This window comes from Phoca vitulina, unplaced genomic scaffold (assembly GCF_004348235.1).
Source record: "Phoca vitulina isolate PV1807 unplaced genomic scaffold, GSC_HSeal_1.0 scaffold66, whole genome shotgun sequence".
Taxonomy (NCBI): domain Eukaryota; kingdom Metazoa; phylum Chordata; class Mammalia; order Carnivora; family Phocidae; genus Phoca; species Phoca vitulina.
The window spans coordinates 7,051,682-7,077,889 of NW_022589769.1; the positions used below are offsets into that span (position 1 = coordinate 7,051,682).

Genomic DNA, 26,208 nt, shown 5'->3' on the forward strand with positions numbered 1-26,208 from the left:
GTTGAGAGTTCACCGGCAGCAAGAGGGTTGGGATGATCACACTCTCTAAATAACACAGGTGCGCCTTAGAGGTATTGTGGGTTCGGTTCTGGACCCCTGCAATAAAGCAAACCTTGCTATAAAGTGAGTAAGATGAATTTTGTTGGCTTCCCAGTGCTTATAAAAGTTATGTTTACACTATACTGTTGTTTATTAAGTGTGCAAATGTGTTGTCTTAAAAAAACAATGCACAGGCCTTAATTAATTAGCTCTATTGCTAAACAAAACAAAACGAAACAAAAAACCCGCTAGCCATCTTCTGAGCTTTCAGAGAGCTGTAATCCTTTTGCCGGTGGAGGGTCTTGCCTCCATGTTGATGGCGCTGACCGATCAGAGTGGTGGCTGCTGAAGGTGGGGGTGGCTGTGGCAGGTTCTTAAAACAACAATGAAGTCTGCCGCATGGATGGATTCTTCTTTTCCTGAATGATTTCTCGGTAGCATGGGATGCTCCTTGATCGCATCTCACCCACAGTAGAACTTCCTTCCAAACTGGGGTCAACCCTCCAAACCCCGTCACTGCTTTATCCACTAAGTTCATGTCATATTCTCAGTCCTTTGTTGTCATTTTGACAATTGCATGGCATCTTCAGAAACCATTTTCTTTGGGGCGCCTGGGTGGCTCAGTCGTTAAGCGTCTGCCTTTGGCTCAGGTCATGGTCCCAGGGTCCTGGAATCGAGCCCCGCATTGGGCTCCCTGCTTGGCGGGAAGCCTGCTTCTCCCTCTCCCACTCCCCTTGCTTCTGTTCCCTCTCTCGCTATCTCTCTCTGTCAAATAAATAAATAAAATCTTAAAAAAGAAAGAAAAGCTTAAAAAAAAAAAAGAAACCATTTTCTTTGCTCATCCATGAGAAACAGCTCCTTACCTGTTAATGTTTTATCAAGAGATGGTAGCAATTCAGTCCCATCTTTAGGTTCCACTTCTCATTCCGGTTCTCTTGTTATTCCCACCACATCTGCACCAACTTCCTCCACCGAAGTCTTGAAACTTCGATTTGTAAAAAATGCAGTATCTTCGAAGCGTAATAAAGCGAAGCACAGTAAAACGAGGTGTGCCTGTACATGCAAATTAAGTCTTTCTTCCTCCGTTCTATCTTTAATACCAATTCATAAAAATGACCTATGTTAATAGTAACGGTTTTTATTAATTCTGACAGCTAGTTTTACAACTGTTCTTCTATTACTTAATATATAACCTTTAGTTGGGGCGCCTGGGTGGCCCAGTCGGTCGGTTAAGCGTCTGCCTTTGGCTCAGGTCATGATCTCAGAGTCCTGGGATGGAGCCCAATATCAGGTTCCCTGCTCAGCGGAGAGCCTGCTTCTGCCCCTCCCCCTGGCTCCCGCTTTCTCTCTCAAATAAATAAATAAAATCTTAAAAAAAAAAAAAAAGATTCTGTCCCTCCCTCTTCCAACTCCCCACTCTCGCGTGCGCTCTCTCTCTTTAAAAAAAAAATGAAAGAAGACAGAGAACAGGAGTTCTGCTGTAAAGTACTGAAAAGCTCCCTTCAGCCTGAGGGTGCTTAAGAGGGAGCAAAGGTGTTTTTTTTTGTTGTTTTTTTTTTTTGCTGCTACAGGAACAATGGCTGTCACTTTGCATTTACTGACCTTTGCATCTGGTGTGTGCACACGTTCGGCATCCCCAGCATCTGGCCCATGCCTGGCATGCAGTGAGTGAGCAATGACAAGAACAGCTAGCGTGTAAGCTCCAGCCCTGGGCCAAGCAGGGCACTAAACTCTTGACTCATTGAATTTCCCCATCATGCCCACTTAGGGACAAATCTCAACCGTAGATAGATCCTTGAAAACAGCTAGGCTCACCACTGTGCCGCCAATGCATCAGTAGATACTGGAATCGATCAAGTTATTCAAAGGATACAGAAGGAGGTCAGTGTAGTCAAGACATAAGAGGGGCTCAGTGCCATTCTCCAGGGGAGGGGCCGGCTTCCAGGCCCCCCGGGGTTGGGGGGACTTGCTAGGAGCCTGCAGACAATAGTGGATTCTACTGACAGCCCCCCCAGGCCCAGCCTGGTACAGTATGCAACCTTGCCCGGAGGTGCACCCACCTTGTCAATCTCAGCAGGGCACGATGGACCCAGGGTGGACAGGATAGAGATCACTGCCCACTCAGATGCGAACAAACGCCTCATCCATCATCCTCAGCCTCCCAGGCTAGCAGACCACGTGTGGGCTGTTCTTGAATTCAGTTTCCTGGCTATTTCTCAGAGCCAGACCCTTACACAGCTATATGGCTCCTATTCTTGCATCCCTATTAGAGAAGAGAAAATTGGAGGTTAAAAAATTTGCCCATGGTTGCATTAGCTAATCAGAAGCCAAGCTAGGATGCGGTGATCCCAGAGTATTGATTCAGTGAGTGAATGAGGGAAGGGAGGAAGGAAATTCTTTAGAGTATATACCACGAGGGTAGGAATCTTATTCATCTTCCTCACTGTTCTATCTTCCCAGCATCTTGAATAGGGCTTGGCACTTATTAGGGCAATTAATATTTGTAGAATGTGCATATTCCATCCTTACCCAACAACTTCCCTACACACACACACACACACACACACACACACAAGGGCCCCTGGCACAGGGTAAGAGGGAAATAGAATTTCAGACCACACTAAGCATTTGCAGGCTCAGGCGGGGAAGCTCTGAGTGACAAGAACGTGACAGCCATTGACTGGAACTGTCCCAGTGATTGTAGCTGTAATAACCAGGATGAGATTGGTTTTGTCACACCTGCTCCTAAGTAATCAAGTTAATACCCATCAGCTCCTGTGGAGACTATGTGAGTCAGACCACATTTCAGGGTTGCGGGTGTCTTCTCACTCTTACGTCTCCTGTTGTATTGACTCTTTTAAAGAATGGGTCCAATGGCTGCTGACCCCAACACCCCCAACGTTTAGCATTTTTCTTTCATGGACTTCCATGTTCTTGCCTTGCTGGTTCAACCTCTCCTCTTGCCAAGATGGTGAGGAAGTAGAAGAGGGAGATTTACCCAGTCCCTGGGGAACTAGCATGGGTTCATGAGAATTGGGCTCAGGGGTCATCCTGGCTCTCCGTCGTCCTCAGTGTATGAGCCTGGGCACATGACAGAGCACAGAAGAACTGCTGTTTACTCTTTATTCCCTCTCTTCTTTGCCCAGCACTTCTAGAATGCAAGGACAAACTCCTGGTTGGACACCCGCAATCCCACAGTCTCACAATCCCACATTGGGTTTGTCTTGTTCTGTCATCTTGAATGAAGTGTGGTAGAAATGGAAAGAATTTTACTGAGGGAGGCTCAGTGAACAGGACTCAGTCAGGACTTTTCTGTACTCTTTCTCTCGAGAGAAGCGATTTATTTGGAACCTAAAATGATGAGCTCTAACTTAGGTGGCCAGGTTTGCAAGTCTACCTGCCAGGAATTCGAGGTAGTGCCCTGTAGGGGTTCTCAGGGAGCACAGCACTCAACATTTACTGAGCCCTTCCTGCGGGCGGGTCCTGGGCACACGTTATCACGCCATCTGTGAAAAGTGCCTACTAATGAAAGGATGAATCAGGGCAACCCCCTGTTCGCCTTGCCTAAGGCCCACAAGGTCAGGTTCAGGGAAGGGCTATGAGTGACCCTGGCGGGCAAGGCGTTATCTTCTGTGTCTTCCTTAGCTTGTCCTCTGGTTTACAGATGCCACGTGGCAGCTGGAGATCTCGTGAAGTTTGGTGATTTTATGAGCTTCATTTGAATGAGTCAGTAAACCCCTCCGTATCACAAAAACGCCCCTTAATAGGTGCCAAATGTCCGGGAGATAAAGCTTGGAGCCTGCTTTGTTCTCTCCTTGATCCTCTGTGCCCCCCACCTCCCGTCCTTCCGCTGCTGCCCCAGGTCCCGCCACTCCCTCTCGCCTGTCCTACTGAGGCTGTCGCCAAGCTCGGACTCATTTTCTCACCTTTAATTCCAGGCACTGAATCACACCATTAGCTTTTCATAATTCAGCAGCCCGTGCTTGCTTGCCTGGCTCTCCCACATCCTCCCTACAATCCTGGTCCTGCTGTTTATCTGGGCTTCAGATAATTAAGAATCTTCCAGCGCTGAGCAGGGGCAGGGGGTGGTTATCTTCATTTTACACCTGCTTGAGGGATTTTCATAAAAGGGATAGTGTGCTCTGTCTCTCGGCTTGCCCTGGGCAGTGGTGGCTTTTAATCAGGGAGCGTCAGACTCGGAGCGGGGAGGGGAGGCGGGTGTGTGAAGGACGGGTTTCAGGAGCATAGGACTCGCACCCCGCTACTTCCCATCTTAGAGAGGAGGAAGCTGATGCACAGAGAGGTCGAGTAACTTGCCTGGGGTTGCACAGCGTCCATTAAATAGCAGATATTGGTTTATCCCAGGCATTCTGGGTCCAGCGTCCATCCCAACCACGTTATGGGGTCTCTCAACTGGCTTTGAACCCCAGTTTCTCCTTGTTACCAACCGTGTGGCCCTGGAGCAGATTTTTAGCTGTGTTACAGCTTCAGTTTCTCCCTCTGTACAGGGGGGCATCGACACTTCCCTGGCAACAAGACAGCAAGAGATGAAAAGAGAGGATGCGTGTGAAAGTAGGTGGCTCTTCCTCCTAAGGAAGAAAACAAATCCTCCATTTCACTGTTAACGTCGCACTTTGAGGGATCGCAGGGGATTGGGGCTGCTGAGTCATCCCCAGAGAACACCCAGAACTCACTCCTCTCCCCTAGAAGCTGGGGAGCGGCTGTCCGCCAGTAAGACCAGCTCTACCCCGGGGCCTTGACTTTATTATCACCAGTGTTATTTTTAAAAATGTTTTATACACCTGCATTTTTTTTTTTTTTTTTTTTTGGCCTTCAATGAGCTGGCGATTCTCAAGTCCGTTAGTTTTGAAAAGCTTCAAGCCAAGGGCAAAATGAAGCATGTGCATTTATGTCACTTGACACATCTTAGCCACGTTTGGGAGTTCTGCATCACGCCGGTTGCACTCAGGGTTTTAAATAGCATCCCCTAAGAACAGGTCTCAAGGCAGAAGATCTGAAAAGCAATTTGTTTTGGACAAAATGCATGGATTTGAGGAGTTGGGAGAGGGGAAGGGAAGAGGGAGGGGAAGGGAAATGGAGGGACAAGGAGAGAGGATGGAGGACATTGCAGGTTGGACCTCTGAGTGGAAGGACCCTCCTGAATTTCTAAGCATGCCAGGAGGTAGGGATGGGCGTGGGAAACTGGGCTGATCAAACGGAGAAAGATACGTCCCCCCACTCGACAAGCTTCTGCTGTTCCAAGTTGCTTTTTGCAGTCAGAAACACTTCAGGAAAGGAAATTGTTCTGTCTGGGAGCTTGGACTGTCTTACTCTCGAGGACTTCATTCTCTTACCTCTGAGGATCTGAGTCTCCTCTGTGCTGGTGAGCTGGGAGCGAGATCACCATATTAGGCTCTTGTGATGGTGAAGTTTATGTGTCAACTTGACTGGGGCCGTGGGGTCGCCAGACATCTGGGCATACGTTATTCTTGGGGAGTCTATATGGGGGCTTCTGGATGAGATGAAACATTCGGATCAGTGGACGGAGTAAAGCAGATTGCCTTTTCCAGTGTGGGTGGGCCTCATGCAATCCCCTGAAGGCCTGAATAGAACAGAAAGGCTGAGAAAGAGGGAAATTTGCCTGCTTTACTGAGCTTCTGGGATATTGATCTTTTCCTCCCTGTGGACTTGAACTGAAAAATCAACTCTTCTTGGGGCTTGAGCCTGCCAGCTTTTGGACTGGAGCTATATAGCATCGGCTCTCCTGCTTCTCCAGCTTGCTGACGATAGATCTTGGGGCTTCTCAGCCTCGATAATCATGTGAGCCACTTCCTTATAATTAAATAATCCATCGCTCGATCAATCAATCAATCAGATCTCCTTTTGCTTCTGTTCCATGGGAGAATCCTGACTAATACAGCCCTGTTCATTCTCAGAAACTTCCCCCTGGATGCTTTCTCTGGCTAGCAAAGACCTAGGAAGTTGGAGAACACTGATTAAGATAAAGGGATATTGGCTCTAGCACTTTGTAGAACATTCTGGCATCACCTAGTAAAGATGAGCATGTACTTACTCTACAACCAGTAGTTTCTCCCCTGGGGATACCCTAGGGCTGCTCTGTATAACTGGGTAGGCACGAGCTTCATGTGGCTATTTCAAATTAAAGTCATGGAAATAAAATAAAAATTACAGTTACTACATTTCAAGTGCTCGTTCATCGATTGAGCCTAATGGCTGTCCTACTGGAAAGCATACACATTTTTGTAGAACATTTCCATCATCCCAGCAGTGCCTTAAAGAAACTCGCACAGTAAGTCCCAGGAGGCATATTCCAGAATGTTCTTATCAGCCTTGTTTGTAAGAGCAAAACACTGGAAACAACTCAGGTGTTTGTCAGCAGCAGAAAAGGAAAAATCCATGGTGGCCTAGTCATTCTGTGGAATTCTCTATAGCAGTGAAAAATAGATGCCCCCCAGGCATTAACCCAGATGCATCTCAAAAATAAAGACTTTCAGCCATGATGATGTAAAGGTCAAAATGTGTAAAACCAAAAAAGGTACAGGCATTTATATAGAGATAGTAAATTATACAAAGAAAAAGCATTAAGATAAACTCAGCCTAAGGCTCACCTCTGAGGGACTGAGGGAAATTCAAGGGAACAGGGCACAATGAGGCTTCTAAGGGTCGCATACAGGTCATGACTTAGGCAAGATGATGGGGACATAATTGTTTACTATTCCATAGATGGCATGTATGTATCTTATGCACACTTTTGTATATAGTTCACAAACACACACACTTTTTTCCAATTTTTTATTGTGGCAAAATACACATAAACAGAAATTTTACCATCATGACCATTTGTAAGTATACAGTTCAGTGGTATTAAGAATATTTACACTGTTGTGCAACCATTACCACCATCCATCTCCAGAACTTTGCAACTTGCAAAATTGAAATCCTGTGTCCATCAAACAATAACTCCGCGTTCTTTCCCAGCCCCTGGCAACTACTGTTGGCTTTCTATCCCTATGATTTTGACTACTCTAAGTTCCTTATATAAATGGAATCATACAGTGTTTGCCTTTTTGGACACACATGCACCGTTTACTTTTTCTTCCCTTTTTTTTTTTAGAGAGAGAGTGCACATGTGTGAGTGGGAGGGGGGAAGGGCAGAAGGAGAGGGAGAGAGCGCTCCACGCCCAGCACAGTGCCCAATGCAGGGCTTGATCTCATGATCCTAGATCACAACCTGAGCCAAAACCAAGAGTCAGAAACTCACCTACTGAGCCACCCAGGTGGCCCCCACGAACACCTTTTTAAAGGAAAAATACTAAGAAAGGGAAGGAAGTTTATGATCTTTGATGCCTTCCATCAATGTCTCAGATATATCAAACCCAATATGTCCAAGTCCAAACTCATGATCCCCGTGCCATCCCCCAGCCCTGTCCTCACCAAACATAGCTCTGCAAATAGCCCAGCATTACCATCTACCCATGGAAATGTCAAATTCTGAAGTTAGACACCATTCTTGACTCCTTCCAATTTGCCACTTCACGTATTCACTCCATCCCCAAATTGAGTCAATTTTATCTCCTAAACTAGTTTTAAAAACTGTCCACTTTCCTCTTTCACCATGGCTGCCACCCAAGTGCGCATTCCCATCTCTGTCTTGGATCTCAAGAGCCTCCCAGCCTTCCACCTTGCTGCCATCCAGGTCAGGGTACCACAGCCAGAAGGAGCCTCTGGAAATGCAAATCAAACCATGGCTCCCAGTTTTAAACACTTTCCAGAATTTGTTACTGTGATCAAGCCTACCTGATACCGCCAGGTCCATTCCTGGCTCTTCTGCCCTCTGTTCTTCATCTTTCCTCCACCTGCAGCCCCCACCCCTGATCTGTACCCCACGGGGCACCTTTCGCCACCGCCTCCCACATACACACGCACTCCACACGCTGTCCTGCGACTGGGGCCATTTTCCGTGCTGTTCCCTCTGCCTGGACCCCTCCTCCCGCTACCGTCTTTGCCTGGTTAACTCTCCCTCTCCCTAGCACTTTGTAGAACATTCTGGCATCACCTAGTAAAGATGAGCATGTACTTACTCTCAGGGCTCAGATCCAGGGAAGGGAAGCCTTTCCAGGACTTCCCAGTCTGTGTCCAGTGTTATCCCCATAACCACAATCCTTAGAAAGACTTTCCCTCCGCTTAGATCTACATGCATTGGCGTGAGTATGGGCTCGCTACCTTTCTCCTACCAGACACTGGCCTTGGTGAGAACGGAGGCTGAGCTGTTTTCACTCCCAGCAGTGTCAGCAGCCCCCAACACATGCCCAAACTCAGAGCAGATGCACGCTGAATACGTACATCATCGATGAGCAAGAGTTCATGTTCCCACTTCTCCAGGCAGTGAGAGCCGCCAGGCCCTCTGAAGCTTAGACGGTGGATCCAGTTCATAGCATTCCTGCAGAATGACAGTGTGAAGCAGCAGCTTTGCTACGTGTATGAGTTCCCCGTGCTGCTGTAACCAACTCCCACAGAGCTGGGGTCTTCAAATAACACACATTTATGCTCTCATAGTTCTGGAGGCCAGAGGTCTGAAATCGGCTTCACTGGGCTGAAATCAAGCGTCAGCGGGACCACGCTCCTTCCGGAGGCCCCCGGGGAGAATCTTCTTCCTTGCGTTTTCCAGTTTCTAGAGCTGCGTTTCTCGCAGTCCTTGGCTGGTGGCCCCTTCCTCCCCTGTCAAAGCCAGCAGAAGGGAATCTTTAAATCTCTCTCTGCTGATGTCATCCCGTCTCCTTCCCTCTTCTGTGTCCAAATCTGTCTCCCTCTTATAAGGCTACTTGTGAGTACATTTAGAACCCACCCAAGTAACCCAGGAAAATCTCTCCATCTCAAGATCCTTAATGTAATCCCACCCGCAAAGTCCCATATTCCTAGGGTCCAGGGATTAGGCTGTGCGTATCTCTGAGGGACGTTATTCAGCCGGCCACAGGAGAGACCAATAGCAATTCGCATCGGGGCTCAGCATGGAGCTGGAGTCCCAGCGTGGCAGCAACGATGACAGATAGGGCCGTGGCCAGGCTGAGTGGAGAAGGCGCACTCCACGTGGAGAACCCACATTGCTTGATCTTATGCTAAGATCTCATCATTTTTTTGAAATCTCCAAAAGAAACGACATCTTATGAGACAGAGAGAGGGAGGGAGGGCGAGCACCTCGGTAATGCACACACAGCGGCCTGACAATTAAGGGTTTTCTCACTCTCTCTGCGTGTTTCTGGAACAGTGCTGATCTGAATGGCCACAGAGCCTGAGAAGTGCTCATCTGTATCACTTGATGATCTCAACGGAGGGTTCAGCTTTTCCTTGGCGCTCGGTGCGGAATCAGATCACACTGGACCAGGCCAGTTTCATTTCCACATTGTCTCTTCACATGAGAGCCAGCCCTCCCTTGATATTTCCTGGGCAGGATGCTCACAGAGAAAAGGAAGGACGGAAGGTATGAACGACTTAGCAGGTGTGACTTGGTGTTTCGGGTCCACGAGCTTCGCTGGCCCCCGCCCCCCAGGAAATGTAAATATCCTGATTTACATCTTTCCCTTTATTTAATTGGCTGCTATTTGCTGAATGATCAGATATGTGGATTTTTTTTTTCCTTCTGGAATTTTGACCCACTCTGGGTCGTTCTGTCCTCGGTCCCCTAAACCCCTGAAAGGGGTTTTGAATTAGATTAAGTCAATCCAAGGCACTCCTAGTTGGGTTCTGCCAGTGGGAAGACAGCCTGTGGGTCCTTATCTTGGACAGCGTGGCCTTCTGATCGAGAGAGAGAACTATACTCACTCCAGGTTAGATTATACCTACGTTTGAACTCTAGCTCTGCCATTTATAGGCTGTGCAGTCTTGGACAAATACCTTAACCTCTCTGAGCCCCAGCTGTCTCACCTGTCAAACGGGGAAGGCTCCAACATTGCAGAGGGTGGTTATGGGGAGGAAAAGAAGTCATTTATAAAAGAGCTCAGGAAATGTTACTTTCCTTTGCTTCCGGAAGAAATCGAGTTTGGAAATGAACAGACACATTTGTAAGAGCAGATGTTGGGCCCGTGCTCTTGGTTATTCGTCGTACAGTTATTTATCTTGAATAGGGGGCACGGGAAAAGGGGGGGAGATTGGAAGGTGGACTGAAGGTCTCCTCCATGACAAGGATGTTCAGACTGGAGAGGAGAAGGCTCAGGGGCACTTGAGATGCGTCTCGAGACAGCTGAAGGACTGGCCCATGGAAGAGGGAGTCTGTTTCTTCTATGTGCAACTGGGACCAAACATAGATGCCGCCCGTGAATCAGGTTACCATCTCAGCCTGAGAGAGGCCTTTCCAAACACTTGGAACTATAAAAAGTGGGAGCCTTGGGAGGTGATGAGTTTCCACACCTGGGGATATTTGAGCGTTTATTTATTCCTTCTTTCATGCAGCCGGCATCTACCGTATCATCATGTGTCAGATCTCAGGAACATGGGCATGAACAGTGTAGACAGGAGCTCTGTCTTAATGCAGTCTGAGGGAGGACATAAAAACTGCAGGACTCCTGGGAGGGCGGTATATGGAAACTTCAGATGGGCACAGTGAGTGCCAGGATGCTATGTTCAATTCTTAAGGTTATCATTCTTATTAATTTCTCTAACATCTCCTGAGTACTGCCATGTGCCACACACGATCCTACACTTCTTATATGGATCACCTGATTTCATCTCCATAGCAACCAGATGAGGCCACTACTATCAGGAGCCACATTGAACAGAAGAGGAACTTGGGTTTCATAGAAGTTAAGAGACTTGCCCAAGATCACCCATCTAAGAACCAGCAGGGTTGGGATTCTAGATGCAGTAGGCTGACCCCAGTGCCTGGCTCTACGGTGCTCACCCAGGGCCAATCCTTGCCTTCCAGCCCATCCCCTCTCCTTAGAGAACCAGTCCCAGGGGCTTGGGGGGGGGGGGTCTCTGTCTCTCCTTATTCCCCTCCTGCAGGCCAGAGCTGACTGGTCCAGACTGGCTCAGTCTGGGCCAATCAGCGTCTCTCTCCTTGGGCTACAGGGAGACTGGGCCAGTTTGGTGATGGATTTGCAAACCAAAGACAGTGGATGAGCACAGAAAGCCAGTCTTTGGGAAGGAAGGAAGACAGCACAGCTGCCTCAGAGTAGCAAACAAGAGAGACTGTCATCCCTGAAAGCAGAGAATGAACTTGGCCATGACATCCCCATTCCAGTCCCAAAGCAGCTCAGCTGAACTGGACCTTTCCATAAGATGTTGCGTCTTCTTACCCCCTGGGTGTCCACTGTCCAGACCCTTGGAGAAAGGTCTCACATTTGTGTGGCGGTAGCCTGGGGAAACTCAAAATCTGCCGCTGTGATGTTAGTGAATTTCAGGGTTTCCCTGCTCAGCTCTTCTCTGTTCCCAGGCTTGGTTTCCTGCATCCCGGAACCCCATCCATGTGGGTAGGAAACTCGGATGCTTCACCAGTTTCCATAACGACAGAACATAACAAAGCCCTATGCTACTCCCACAGGTCATCCGAGGAGTTGTCAAACTAAACATCCAGAAAGGGCTCGCTCTGAGCTCTTCCCAACAATTTAAAAACCCACAGTTGACATTCCCACCTAACGAGATCCTTTTAGCCATCTTGTACTAAGTGGTTCCTTTTTCTTGGCCCTTCTCCACTCCCAGGGCCCAGGCTCACCCACCTTGCTTGCAGTTCTCTAGCTCAGACCTCTCAGTTCCAAGGAAGACAACTTCCCCTCCCTGTCTTTTTTTTTTTTTTTAAGATATATTTATTTATTTGAGAGAGAGTAGGGGGAGAGACAGAGGGAGAGAGAGAATCTCAAGCCGACTCTTTGCTGAGCATGGAGCCCGAGATCATGGACCTGAGCCAAAACCAAGAGTCAGATGCTCAATTGACTAAGCCACCCAGGTGCAACCCCCCTTCCCGGTCGTATGCAGAGCAGCTTCACCTGCTTCCAAGAAGCCATGGTGCCAAAAACCCTTGGGCTCTCAGGAACACCACCCCAGCTGTTTGTCAAGTTATGATTCTGAGCAAAAACTCTTTCTTCCCCAAGATAAATCTGGGTACCAGCTATTAAGGTGCTAACATTTCTCCCCATTTTTTAACCTTTATTAAACTATCTTAAATCAAACGAGCTTGAGGGGATTTCTGTTCCTTCTAGCCCATGCTGGGAGTTTCAGTTGAAATCTTAGCTCAATCGAGAACCCCATTTCCCAGAATCCCATTCCTTGTCTGTTTCTAGGTTAAAGATGGGAGATCTGAGCGGCAGACAGGAAGTACAATGTTGACTCACTGAGGTCCACCATGTTTGGATGAGGAGGTAATCAGATAGAGAAGGCCATGGAGGTTCCATCTCATGCTCACTCTCCCCAACTTCCCATCCAGCTTGTCATCCCCAATGCTGGCCCTGCTGACCAACAGCAGTCCTCCATCATCTAGACGCTTGGCAGACAAGACAACAGCCTCCCAAAGACCCCTCCCCCCACTTTCCCTCTACAGCCCCACCTCGCCAGCTAGATGTGCCTGACTTCTCAGATGGGCTGGCTGGTGACCCCTCTGGTCTTCCACAACCCCTCCCAGACCCTCGCATCCCCAGCTCCTCCCACAACTGTGAAAGGTCTAATTCCTACCGTGCATCCCTTGCCCCATAATTCATGGTGGTTCTGCTTCCCTGATGGAGCCCTGACTGATACACATCCAGAACCTTTCCAGAAGCAGCAGCCAGAGGCTGGAGGCAGTGAATCACACGGGAATCACCCGGAGAGCTTTAGAGAAAATGCCGATGCCTGGGATTTATCCTAGAGTCTGATTTATTTGACCCAGGATGTGGTGCAGCCATTGCAAGTTTTAAAAGCAGTTGGGGTGACCCCCCCGCCCCCCATCTCTACCCTCTACTTCCCACTGCACAGACGTCCCTTCACCTCTTCCCTAGGGGAAAGTATAACGCTGGTGGTCGTCGGTTGCTTTACAGATGACTCATCTTTCTTTTCGTAATTTTTTTCTTGATGAAAATTGGTCTCAACCTGAAAGTGTAAAATCTGCCCAACATTAGCATGGCTCCTGGCATGGCAATAGGTAGCTCACTCTCCAGTTGCTTCGAATCCTGATCGGAATCAGAATGAAATGTATGTTTGTGGTCTCCTGTGGCGCATGAAAATCCCAAAGCCATCTGTTGTCTTCATCATCGTGTCCGTTATCAAAATACACTGATTAAGCCTTTAATTGAAACTGGTGCTGTATTTATTGAGAAACTCACAACGATTAGCTTTCTAAAAGCTTATCACCGAAAGCCGAATTTATAATCATTCAGCGACGATCACTTTCAGTTTGCTCCATGGCCCACCTGTGTTTGACCTCTAATAACCAACACACAGTCTCCCTTTTTGGTTTTTATTTTTTAAGGAGATCAGGTGAGCAAGCCGAGAGTTGGCAGATAGGGAATTTCTGAGCTTCTTTGCTGAACCGCAGAGGGATTTGGGAGATCAGGATGTAATATGAAGGTGGATTCTGGAGCCAGATGGTGCAGAAATTCACTCCCAGCCTTACCACGGACTAACTGCGCAAACTTTAAGCCTCGAGTCCCTGATCTGTAAAACCGGTACAAATATAATTCACACCTGTTGGAATGAGGAATAAATGAGTGAATGCATGAAAAGAACTTCGTATAGAGCCCAGCCCCTGTAAGCACTTCCTATGTATTAGTCTTGAGAATGCTTACCCACGTCTTTCTGTGATTCCATGAGGGAGTCGTGGACCTCGAGTTTGGCCCAAGACAAAAATTGTCCAGTTATAAAATCAGATCTGAATTTCACTTTGAAAGCAACACTTCAGAAAATGCCTGAATAAGCTAACATTTTGGCTTCACAAGAGGTTTCCCCAGATGGAGTTTGGTGAGCTGGACCAGGTTATGAAAAGGGACCTCTGCACCCTCCTGCCCCCCGGGACAGGGTGATTATCCACTGTTGTTTCTTGTCTCCAGGTGCTTGTGCTGCCCCTTAAACCAGCTAGGACTGGCTTTTCGGGTTCTGGGGGAAAATTCAACCAGCTGCTAGAACAATTTAGAGTAGATGAGTCTCAGACTGTGATGCGCTCTGATTAAATTCAGGGAGACTTGCCCAGGGCATCCTTAACTGCCTGGAGGAGTCAGCCCTCTGGCCATCTGTCGTCTGCCATCCTTCCGTCTGGTTCTCCCTTTGGTCACATTGAGCCATCTTGAGAAACTTCGAGAGGTCCTTTCCTCTTGCTGCGCTAGCACAGTTAACGAGAAACATGGCGTGGTCGGGGGTTCGGCGTTGGGGCTGAGCCAGCCACCAGGCTTAGAGATGGGACCTGGGTTGAGATCTCGGCTGTGTGACCTCTGGTGATTCAGTCGGTCCAGTTTTTCCCAAAGTGGGCAGCACTCTGGGATGATTTTAGGTGGTAGCTGGGGAAACATTTTTTTTTTTTTTAAGATTTTATTTATTTGCGAGAGAGACAATGAGAGACAGAGAGCATGAGAGGGAGGAGGGTCAGAGGGAGAAGCAGACTCCCTGCTGAGCAGGGAGCCTGATGTGGGACTCGATCCCGGGACTCCAGGATCATGTCCTGAGCCGAAGGCAGTCGCTTAACCAACTGAGCCACCCAGGCGCCCTGGGGAAACATTTGTTGAGAATTTATTTCTATGTTTCAGGGGAAAATATTGGTTCTCCATATAAAAGTGTCCGAAGTTTTATATTAAGATGTTTTCGTATGCAAAGAAAAATATTCAATTAAGTAATAGCGGAGCAGATACTGTCAAGGTGTTTCGCAAATGACCGATGTTTAGGAAACACTGACTTAGCCACACCGAGCCTTCTTTCCTGCAAGGGGCATATGAATACTGCCTCTGCTGGGGGATGTGAAGGAGTCAGCAACAGCTAGAGGAAGCATAATGGGGTGATCCAAGGTCAAGAGCTTTATTTGTGTAAGGGCTGGTATCCCAGCTGAGCAGCTCACCAGCTGTGTGATCTTGGGCAAATTGCTTACCTTCTCTGTAACTCTTTGGTTTAGTGTTTGACGTTTTTGACCAAATATGCGTTCTTTTTCCATACCAATTCTCTGATTCTCTGACCCCAATGGAATATCCAACCATTTTTTTTTTTAAACAGCTTCTTTTTTTTTTTTTTTTTTTAAGATTTTATTTATTTTGCGAGAGAGAGAATGAGAGACAGAGAGCATCAGAGGGGGAGGGTCAGAGGGCGAAGCAGACTCCCTGCCGAGCAGGGAGCCCGATGCGGGACTCGATCCCGGGACTCCAGGATCATGACCTGAGCCGAAGGCAGTCGCTTAACCAACTGAGCCACCCAGGCGCCCGAATATCCAACCACTTAATTCAATTTTGACACAACCGACCTGGAGTTAGGGTCGGATCCCACAAGTTAAAGGGCCCATTCCCACAAGACTGTCCTCACTTCAGATGTCCGTCACAAGTCCCTAGGGTACCTACACTTCTGTCCAGCCAACTACAAATTCGGGGTTCCCAAGCCCCTCCCCCCAGACAGGATAATTCGCTAGATTGGCTAGAAAATTTAGGAAAGCATTTTTGCTTGTGTTGGCTGGTTTATTTTGAAGGCTACAACTCAGGAAGCGCCAAATGGAAGAGAGGCGTAGGACACAAGATAGGGATGGTGGGGTGACGCGGAACTTCCATACCCTTTGTGGGCACACTAGCCTTCCCAGCCCATGTGTGTCCACCAAGCCAGAAACTCCTTGAATCTCATCGTTCAAGCGTTTTTATAACTCAGTCTGCATTCCCTCTCTCTCTTCAGAGTGGGGGAGGAGGGTGGGTGTTGGAGGGGAGGTTGGGGCTGAAAGTTCCCACCTTCTAATCACATGTTTGGTCTTTCTGGCAGACCAGCCCCTACATGAAGCTATCACAGGGTTCCACTCTGATCACCTCCTTGGCATGAACTCAGGTGTTTGTGCCTGAGGGGATCATTATGAATAACAAAAGACACTCCTTTCCCCCAGGACATTCCACCAAGGGTTTTAGGAGCTCTCTGCCAGGAACCAGGGACAAAGACCAAATATATAATAGTTCCACGGGGATACTTCCAAGACCCCCAGGTGGATGCCTGAAACCACAGATACTACCAAACTCTACGTATATACTATGTTTTTTTTTCTTAGACAAACATACCTATGAGAAAGTTTCATTTATAAATTAGGTGCAGTAAGAGTTTAACAGTAGCTAGTAATAAAATAGAACAATTGTAACAATACAATGTATAAAAGATATGTGAATGTGGCCTCTCTTTCAAAATATCTCATTGTCCTGTTTCTTCTTGGGGTGATGGGAGATGATAAAATGCCTAGGTAATGAGACGGAGTGAGGTTAATGACGTAGGCGTTGGGACATAGCTTTAGGCTAGCACGGACTTGGCCATACGTTAGAAGTGCCCATGAATCGTTTCCTAAATGGTCTGAGAGTGAGCTTTATCATCTTACTAGTTCCCAAACTAATGAGTTAAATACATTTTTGACCAGTGTTCATTCTATTTGTACGCATCACGTTTTTAAATTTTGAAACTTTGCTTCCGCCTGATCATCATAGTGTCAGGTCCCAGAGAGGTCCCCGTGGCCGTGATTTAGTTCCGGGAGCATCCCCAGAGCCCATTCTGTGTGCAAGGCACTATGCTGCGCACCACAGGGAAGATGAGAAATGGGTAGGACTGGTCCCTAGAGCCAAGGATTTCATAATTACTTATGGGGAGATAGGAAATAGACAAATTAAATTTTCCACTGTGAGGAAGAGAAAAGCAACCTCTGGAAGCCAGGAGCTGACCTGGTACTTAGACCTAGGTCCAAGCATTCTCCTGTTGGGCATAAACACTCCTGCAGATCGCCAACATCAGTCAAGGCCATCTGAGACCGTGGTAGATCAAGACAAAAATAAGACAAATTCACGAGCGTATCTGGAAGCGAGTAAGACATGAACATCATGCAAAGCACACAAATGACCAGACAGCTGGGTGTCCTGGCTCATCTGAGGGACTGCTGCTTCCTTACCTATCCCAGCTTCAGCTTGCTCTGTTCTTCCTGCTTTATAGGTAAGAATTATTAAGATAACTTACCAGAGGGGGCACCGGGGTGGCTCAGTCGGTTAAGCGTCTGCCTTCGGCTCGGGTCATGATCCCAGGGTCCTGGGATGGAGCCCCCACATCGGGCTCCTTGCTCTTCGGGGAGCCTGTTTCTTGCTCTCCCTCTGCCGTTCCCCCTGCCTGTTTTCTCCTGCTCACTCTCTGTCAAGTAAATAAACAAATTTTTTTTTTTTTTTTTTAAGTTTTTATTTATTTATTTGAGAGAGAGAATGAGATAGAGAGAGAGCATGAGAGGGGGGAGGGTCAGAGGGAGAAGCAGACTCCCTGCTGAGCAGGGAGCCCGATGCGGGACTCGACCCTGGGACTCCAGGATCATGACCTGAGCCGAAGGCAGTCGCTTAACCAACTGAGCCACCCAGGCGCCCTAAATAAACAAATTCTTAAAAAGAAAAATAACTTATCAGAGGATCATCAGCCCCACTTCCTGACAATATCCAATCCAGAGTAAAAACGCCCCCCCAAGGCAGCTAAAGGAAGCCCCAGTGTTATAATCAGTCCTTTCTAACACCTTCTTAGTGACATCTTTCTGTCCAGAAAGGAATTAAAGGGCAAGCTAGCCAGCTACCAATCCACAGAAGGTGCTACGGACTCATTAAAGTGACATAAGATGGAGAAAATTGTCCCCTTCAGGACTTCCCTCAGAGGGAGGATTCATGTAGGTGGCAGGAGCCCCTTGGGGGAGAAGCTCGTTTCTGTTTGGGTTCTTGGCTGCAAGCAACAGAAATCGACTCGACTGGACTCAAGCAAGTCTCAAACAGGATTGACTGCAAGGCTGACAGTGAGGTGGACTGGGGTGGAGTGGGGTGGAGGGCTCACAGAACTGAAGAGGGGGCTTCAGGAAATGAGCAGGCATTAAGAGGGCTCCAGGGGCTGGCCACGGGACCGATCGGACCAGGATACCCTGGCTCCACCATTTAACTAGCTGTGTGATTTTGATTGAGCCACTTACCTCTCTGAGCCTCAGGATCTTCAGCTATGAGAGTGATGATCACATAAGAATCCACTTCTCGGGGCACCTGGGTGGCTCAGTTGGTTAAGCGACTGCCTTCGGCTCAAGTCATGATCCTGGAGTCCCAGAATCGAGTCCCACATCGGGCTCCCTGCTCAGCAGGGAGTCTGCTTCTCCCTCTGACCCTCCACCCTCTCATGTGCTCTCTCTCTCTCTCATTCTCACTCTCTCAAATGAATAAATAAATAAAATCTTTAAAAAAAAAAGAATCCACTTCTCAGGGTTGTTATAACCCTATGTCTCCATTGGGATAATCTGTGCAGAGTACTTAATGCCTGGCATGTGCTGAATTCTGAATAAATTGTAGTTAAAATCATCATCATCATCACCACTGGTAATCTTTTCCCTACTCAGTGCTCAGCTTCTCTTTCTAAATAAATGTTGAATAAATATTTAAAGAATGTTGAAGAGGCACCCCCCCCCCCAAATTTGCCCACCTGCTGATTCTAACCAGCGATGCTAAATTTGCAGGAATCTTGCCAGCTCATTGTTGAACTGTTGGAAGCTCAAAGTCTGCCATGGTGGGAGTATTTACACCATGGAAATTGGCAAATGATACAAACCAAAGCGTCTACCTCCTCCCCTACTCCTAGCCAGCTGTTAAATATTTGCTAGCAGCCCCCGCTAATTATAACCCTTCTCTGCCCAGCTCTGGGGCATCCAGCAGAGGACACTTGCTGTTTCTTTGTGATTCGGCCAAGCCCTAAGGTTCTGCTTCCCTAGTAGGAGGCCACTAATCACTGGTGCTGAAAAAACATGAGGCTGATTTAAATGTTAATATACTTCTCATCAAAAGCAGATCTGCTGCTGATAGTGCAGTGAGTCTAACAGGAACTTCAGGTGGTGATTGCGGAGAGCTCATACTCCAGAAGGAGGCTTGGTGTTTTGGTAGGTCTAAAGCTAAGCCAGAGTGTTGACCGTGCAGCCCAGTGCATAGACTACCAAAGATGGGTGGGGAGAGCCGTGAGGGAGCCCTTTCTGGATTAGGGGCTTGCAAATTGTTTCTAAGATTTTTTTTTTCTTCCATCCTTAGATGCTCAGTAAGGAATGACAGCTTTAGAATTCTTTTTTTTTTTTTTTTTAAGATTTTATTTATTTGAGGGAGAGGAAGAAGCAGACTCCCTCCTGAGCAGGGAGCCCGACACGGGACTCAATCCAAGGACCCTGAGATTCATGACCTGAGCCCAAGGCAGATGCTTAACCAACTGAGTCACCCAGTTGCTCCTGGAATTCCTGTACAGGGGGGCTTCAGGCCAGCAGTGGGGTCACAAGGAGGGAGCAGGGGATTGATCTGAAATCTGCATCTACCACAGCATGACCACTGTCTTTACCAACACTGGGTGGGACCAAGCAACAAAAATAGCATGGCTTTCTACCAAGTTTTTTACTTACGCTTTACACAAAATTGGGGGCAATTCCTATTGTCCATCTAGAAAACATTAAAATATCAAGGTGGCTTTGCCAGCTAACGGAAATCATGGAATGGAACTGAAGCCATCCCCCAGGAAAGCCCACATCTTGGAGCTGCCCCTTGTTGAAAGCATCTGAAGAGGCTCCTGTCAGCAGCGATGGGGCAAAGGATGGCGGGGGGCAGTTCCTGGGGCAGAATGGGACAAGCTGGCGTGTCTGCGGAGAACCTCTAGTCAAGTGTGTTGTAGTGGCCATCGTTAGGGCTCTGGAGTCAGACTGCCTCCTTTCAAATCTTGCCTTCATCCTTTGTGATCTTGGACGATTTACTTAACCTCTCTGAGCCTTCTATAAAGTTAAGAATGATAATACCTACCCTATAGATTCAGTGAGATCGTGCCGGGCTCAGGTCCCGACCTGGGTACATGCTCAGGTGAAAGCTAGCTGCTGTTAGTACTGGATCAGCGTGAGGGATGGCCACGGCAGTGGGGAAGGTAGGTTTGGGAGGGGAGCTGATGCATTGGTGGGAGCTCAGCAGGTAGCGGAGAACAGACCTTGCAGGAGGGCCCCAGCGCCGCCACCGAGGGGGCTCAAGAATAGAAACTGTATTGACAGCAGAATGCAAAGCAGGATCCCTTGAAATGTTTAATTGGATTTCTCTGGGGGTGACTCACTGCCTTTGATAAATGCTGTTGCCCTCATGAGGTCTCTATCATGGGATTTGAAAATTTTCCACCTTGCACTTGCCGTCTTGAGGTCTTGTTTTAATAAAACTCCAGGACTGTGTGTATTCTGTGCCTGCACCCCCCCCACCCCCGCCCCGTCCTGCTTTTCTTGATCACAGGCTGTGTGTCAGGCATCACCGAGGGAGGAGGCCAAGTGCCTTAAAGGGTGCACATGGGCTATTTAGGGAGAAACACAAGCGCCTAGGTGACTAGGGGAGGGGGGGAGAGATGGACGGTGGTAGGACACTGGGTCTTGGCAGCGTGAATGAAGAGCACCTGATCAGCGTGGGAGCATCAGGAAGGCCGTCTCGGGAGTTGCTTAGAAATTAGTCTGAGACCAAGGTGCTCTGATCCCGGGAAGACTTGAAGGGAGAGTGGGCTTAAAGGTTGCAGGTCAGGATTCACACAGGCATGCAGGTGGGCTACTAGCCCAGAATGGGTGCTCCCTGGCTAGAGAGGAAGCCAAAGAGATAAAAGGCCACGGAGGGGCTTTTACTGTGGTTACAGTAACCCAAGGCTGGCCGGGTTTGCCTCTGAGGAAAGGGGTGGCCAGTGGTAATTTAAAACAAAAAACAAAATGCCTTAAAAAATTTTTTTGAGAGAGAGAGAGAGCACAAGAAGGAGGGGAAGGGAGAGGCAGAGAGAATCTCAAGCCGACTCCACACTGAGCAGGGAGCCCAAAGCAGGGCTCGATCCCATGACCCTGAGATCATGACCTGAGCCAAAACCAAGAGTCGGCTGCTTATCTGACTGCGCCACCCAGGCACCCAAAACACAAAACGCTTTAAAAGTCATCTAGATATCATACCAAGCATCTTTTCCAACCACAGTGGTTTCAGATAATACATGCATATTGTGGAAAAAAAAAAAACAGAGAAGCAAATGAAAGAAATAAAAATTCCTTCAAAATCATCATTGTAATGTTTCGAATGGAGTCTATGCACAGGTACTGTGCAAATTGTTAACCATTTTTATAGGGTTTATTCTCTGATATCAATCACATGTCTCCCGAGCATCATTTTTAATGCCTGTTATGAATTCCGTTATGCATACGTCCCATATTTACCTTAAGCAGTCTGCTATTATCGGTGGACACTTAGGTTGCTTTTGGTTTTTTTGCTATTGCAAACAAGGCTATATTGCACATAATCATTGCTAAATTTTTATGGTACCCTTAATGATCTCTTTAGGATGAAATCTGAGAAATGGAATCAGTGGGCTCAAGAGTTTAAATGTTGTCAAAGCCCTTGACATAGGTTTCCAAATTGTCCCCAGTTTTCTCCTCCCATCAGTCCATGGGCCATATTTGTTATTTCTCCTTGAGGCTTTTCATCCCTGTTTTCTCAAACTCCCACATGGCAGGAAACCGGTCAATAGCGGGCTCTCCAGTGGCCATGGGGAGGCATGAGTCTAGGAGATGCAGCCATTACTCTGACTCCTGAGGCCTTCAGGACATTTCCCCTAGCACAAAACAGCCCCCTCCTGGGCTTGGAAATAAGCTTGATGCTGAAACCCTAGCCACCCTCTTCTCATACGATTGCCAGAGAAAACACGGGATGCCGAGTTAGATCTGAATTTCAGATAAACCACAGATCCTGTTTTTAGAACAGGTATGTTCCAAATATTGCATGGGGCATCCTTATACTAAAAATTATTCGATATTTATTGGAAAATCCAATATAATTGGGTGCCCTGGTTTTTGTTTGTTAAATCTGGCAATCCTAACCCCTTAGCATCTTCCCTCATCTATTGGCTGTATTGGCTCCCTCTCTTGCCTGTATTTTCTCGAGGGGTCCTCTTGAGAAAATCTTGCAGGCTGGCTGGCCATAACGTTGTAATGGTTGTTGAGTTCTTCCTTGTAGAGGTGGAAAATTATATATGGAACCATGTGCTATTATTGGGTATTTGTAGTGATTCCTTTTCTCTCTTCCTTTTCCCTCTTCCTTTTCCTTCTCCTCCCTCCTCCTCCTCTTTCTTCTTTTTCCCTCCCACCCTCACCTGTTTGAACCTTAATCTTTATCCACATCTTTAAATCTTTTTTAAAGATTTTATTTATTTGAGAGAGAGCATGAGCGGCGGGGCGGTGGGGGAGAGGCAGAGGGAGAGAGAGAGTAGCAAACTCCCCACTGAGCAGGGAGCCCAACGTGCGGCTCGATCCCAGGACCCCGAGATCATGACCTGAGCTAAAGGCAAATGCTTAACCACTGAGCCCCCCAGGCACCCCGTCCACATCTTTAATTCTTGGTGAGCCACTCAGCCAAGGGCCTCAGGGCTAGGATTAGAGAAACCCAGGGCCAGAAGCCCTCTCCCCTTCCTAGCTTGCTGAGCAAGGAACGACGTACGTGTCTCAGTCTAGCCTCTATCTTGGTAGGAGATTGGGGGATAAACATAGTAAATAAGGAATGAAATCTCAGAACTTCGTATCTCCTTTAGGGAGACAAAGGACACACAGAAGGACAAATGCGTTTGCAGAAACTGCCAGATCACATTAGCTGGTGCCTGCAGGCAATGTGTTGGCCAACCTTCTATGCGTTGGGCACAGCCCGATCCCCTGCTGGAGCCCGGAGCAGAAAGCGGGCTGGACCCTTAGTGAAAAGCAACGGGACCTGGGAGAGCCCTGCCGGCTTGCCACGTGGCCTTGGGGGCTAGCCCGGATCCTCAGTGGCTGGTGCAAATGAAAACTGAGTCAGGAAGCCCGGCACACAGTAGGCTCTTAATAAGCATTTTCTGGATGATTGATTTATTAGATGAGTCAGCAAATCAATGCATCCAGGATCAATATTCCCCTCTCTGGGCACCGGCTTCTTCATCCATATAAGGTGAGAGTTCTTCCAGCCTCTGCAACTCGATTAGTCTCTGATTAACGCATGGTTCTTTCTGAAGATCAGGACGCAACAAAACATTTCTACAAAGAGCCAGCCAGTAAAAATTTGAGAGTCCAGTGGGCCATAATACAGTCTCTGTCCCAATTACCCCTGCAGCTAAGTGAGAGCATCCACTGACAACACGTAACGGATGGGCATGGCTGTGTGCCAATAAAACATTATTTATAGACACTGAACTTTGAATTACATGTAATTTTCATGTGTCCAGAAATTTTACTCTTCTTTTGTTTTTTTCCTATTTAAAAATGTAAAAACTGTTTTTACCAAGGGGCGCCTGGGTGGTTCGGTCGGGTAAGCATCCAACTCTTGATTTCGGCTCAGGTCATGATCTCAGGGTCGTGGGATTGAGCCCCGTGTTGGCCTCCATGCTGACTGTGGAGCCTCCTTAAGATTCTCCCTCTCCCTCTCCCTCTGCCCCTCCTCCCCACCTCATGTGTGCTCTCTCTCAAAAAATAAAACAAAACCCAAAAATAGAACCAAAAAAACCCCATTCTTACCTCACGCAATGTACCAAAGCAGACAGCGGTCTGGATTTGGCCTGTGGGCCATAGCTTGTCAAAGCTGCTGAAGATTCATGAACAAACCTATCCTCTATCAAGTCTCCTGGGCACTCTAAACAGAAAGTTCAGAATGAGGGTGCTCTTTCTTCTTGGTGTGTACATACGGGTCGCCACATCCGCCAAATTGGCTTTCATAGACCCATTACCGTGCCATGCTCTCACTCTAGAACCTAAGATGGCTCCCATGGTAGGTCTTTGTAACCCATTCCCACCAATATGTCCTATACAGGTGGACGCTTCACTGCCACATACTCGGGGACACCACACCCCTTTCTACAGTCAGTGTTTGAGTGAACTGCTCCCTTTGCCTGAGGGCCTGGTACCCACTGTTCTCCCTGGCCAACCAGGGAGGTCCCTCAAGCTGAGAAAACTAACTCCCTCCCCCCACCAGCTACTCTGATCTCTGTCTTCCCTGAACTCCATCCACCATATGGGATGTAACTTGCGTATTCCCCAGTGGAGAGACCAGACTGCCTAAGTTCAAGTCCCTGTCATCTACTCTGTGACCTTGAATAAGTTCCTGACATCGTCAGAAGGGTGATAATAATAGTACCCACCTGGGAGGGTCGCGGTGAGAGTTAATTGAGACATTTTGTGTAAAATGCTTAGCCCGGAGCCTGGAACCAAGAGGACAAAAACATGAATAAATGCCAATGACGGTTATACTGCTGTATTGCTTGACATTTCTACAGGGAGGCTGTATTTAAGGAATATTTATACAGGGCGCCTGGGTGGCTCAGTCAATTAAGCATCTGCCTTCGGCTCGGGTCATGATCCTGGGATCCTGGAATCAAGTCCCGTGCCGGGCTCCCTGCTCAGAAGGGAGACCACTTCTCCCTCTCCCTCTGCTCCTCCTCCTGCTTGTGCTCTCTCTGACAAATAAAATAAAAAGTCTTAAAAAAAAAAAAAAAAAAAGGAATATTTATACAGTAACAAAAGATCAGAAATACCCTTCTTGGCCTAAAACAAAAGTCACCAATATTGTTGATAATTTTTTCAGGTAAAGTTTTGCTTGACATTAACATGCACACCAAAGGGTACAGACCCCAACAGTTCAGCGTGATGAGTTTTTTTCAGTGCTAGTAATTTCCTTTGACTCAAAAGGGAACAGGTCTAGAAAAGCTCTAGGGGAGAGAAGAGTCATCCATGCTCCAGGGAGGTGACATTCTTTTGGGAACAGAGGGTCGCATGTAGGAATGAGGGTCGGGTTACAACCGAAGGAGAAGCCAAGTTAACACGCAAACCTTGAACGTGCCTCCGGGAGCCAACAGGCAGCTTGCTCCTCAGAGATGCATCACAAAGACGTCCCTCTCATAGATGTGTCACCTAAGCCCATGGCAGGCACCTGTCTGGGCCCTTGATCCCCGGCAGGATGCTGATCCCCGGCACAGGCTCCCTGGAGATGTCTCAGTACTTCTTCTCCCCCTGGGGATAGCATTTAAGCTCATTAATCCAAGAACACTAAACAAATGCCCACATTCATCATCCCTGAGCCATTCGGTTTCAGGAAATGGAAACGGCTCATCAAAGTGAGACTCATTCTCTGACGCAGGAATGTTGGCAGAGATTTTTCAGGAGTGTCTGCCAGGCAACAGCCCAGGGCAGAGGGGCGGATGGAAGTGGGCCTTTCCCTGTGCACCTACTAGGTGTGTGTGAAGCACAGGACTGCCTGCCCTATACCATGAGCTTATTTCATGCTCATGCAAGCCCAAGACAAGGGTGTTATTCCTTTCCCAAGTGAGGGCACTGAGGCCCAGAGCAGTGAAGGGACTTGCTCACGTTGTACAGCCAGTGAACAGTGGAATCCAGATCCGCACTCAGGTCTGGCTGGCTCTGGGTGCTAACAGAACATGGCCCCAGGGATCCCCTCATTTTATACATGAAGAAACAGAGCTCCTGGGGGGAGGAATGACTTGCCCAAAGTCATTATGGTATAGTAAGAAGTAAGTCTGGGTTTTGACCCCAGTTTCTGACACAAAGCTTGGGACACTCTTATACTGCCCTGAGTGATAGGAGGTGCTAGGAGCTTCATTTTGCTACTATTTGGTCTTTGACCAAAGTTCCTGACATGAGGAACTCCTTGTATGCTAATAAGATGACTGGTGGCTAGGGCCCCTAGATGGGTTTAGGATGGGGCCAGGTCACCAGAAAGACCAAGGCATGATTAGAAGTGTGGAACATTCTCCAGGGAAGGGAGAGGATCTGGAGGCTGATGTAAGAATGAATCACACTGATGTGATGAAGCCTCATAAAAATCTCTCGAGTATGATGTCTGGAGAGTCTAGAGAGGGCGTGGCAGCCCTGTGCCCCTTCCCCATACCTTGCTCTGTGCTTTCTCCTCATCAGGCTGTTCACCTGTATCCTTTGTAATATCATTTTTAATAAACCAGCAAATGTAAATAAATGTTTCCTCG

General features: G+C 47.8%; 1 protein-coding gene across 1 annotated transcript in view; it reads left to right on the forward strand.

Moving 5' to 3' along the window:
• BMERB1 (bMERB domain containing 1) overlaps positions 1–26,208 on the forward strand; it is a 113,701-nt gene that overhangs the window by 70,610 nt on the left and 16,883 nt on the right. The window lies entirely within an intron of this gene.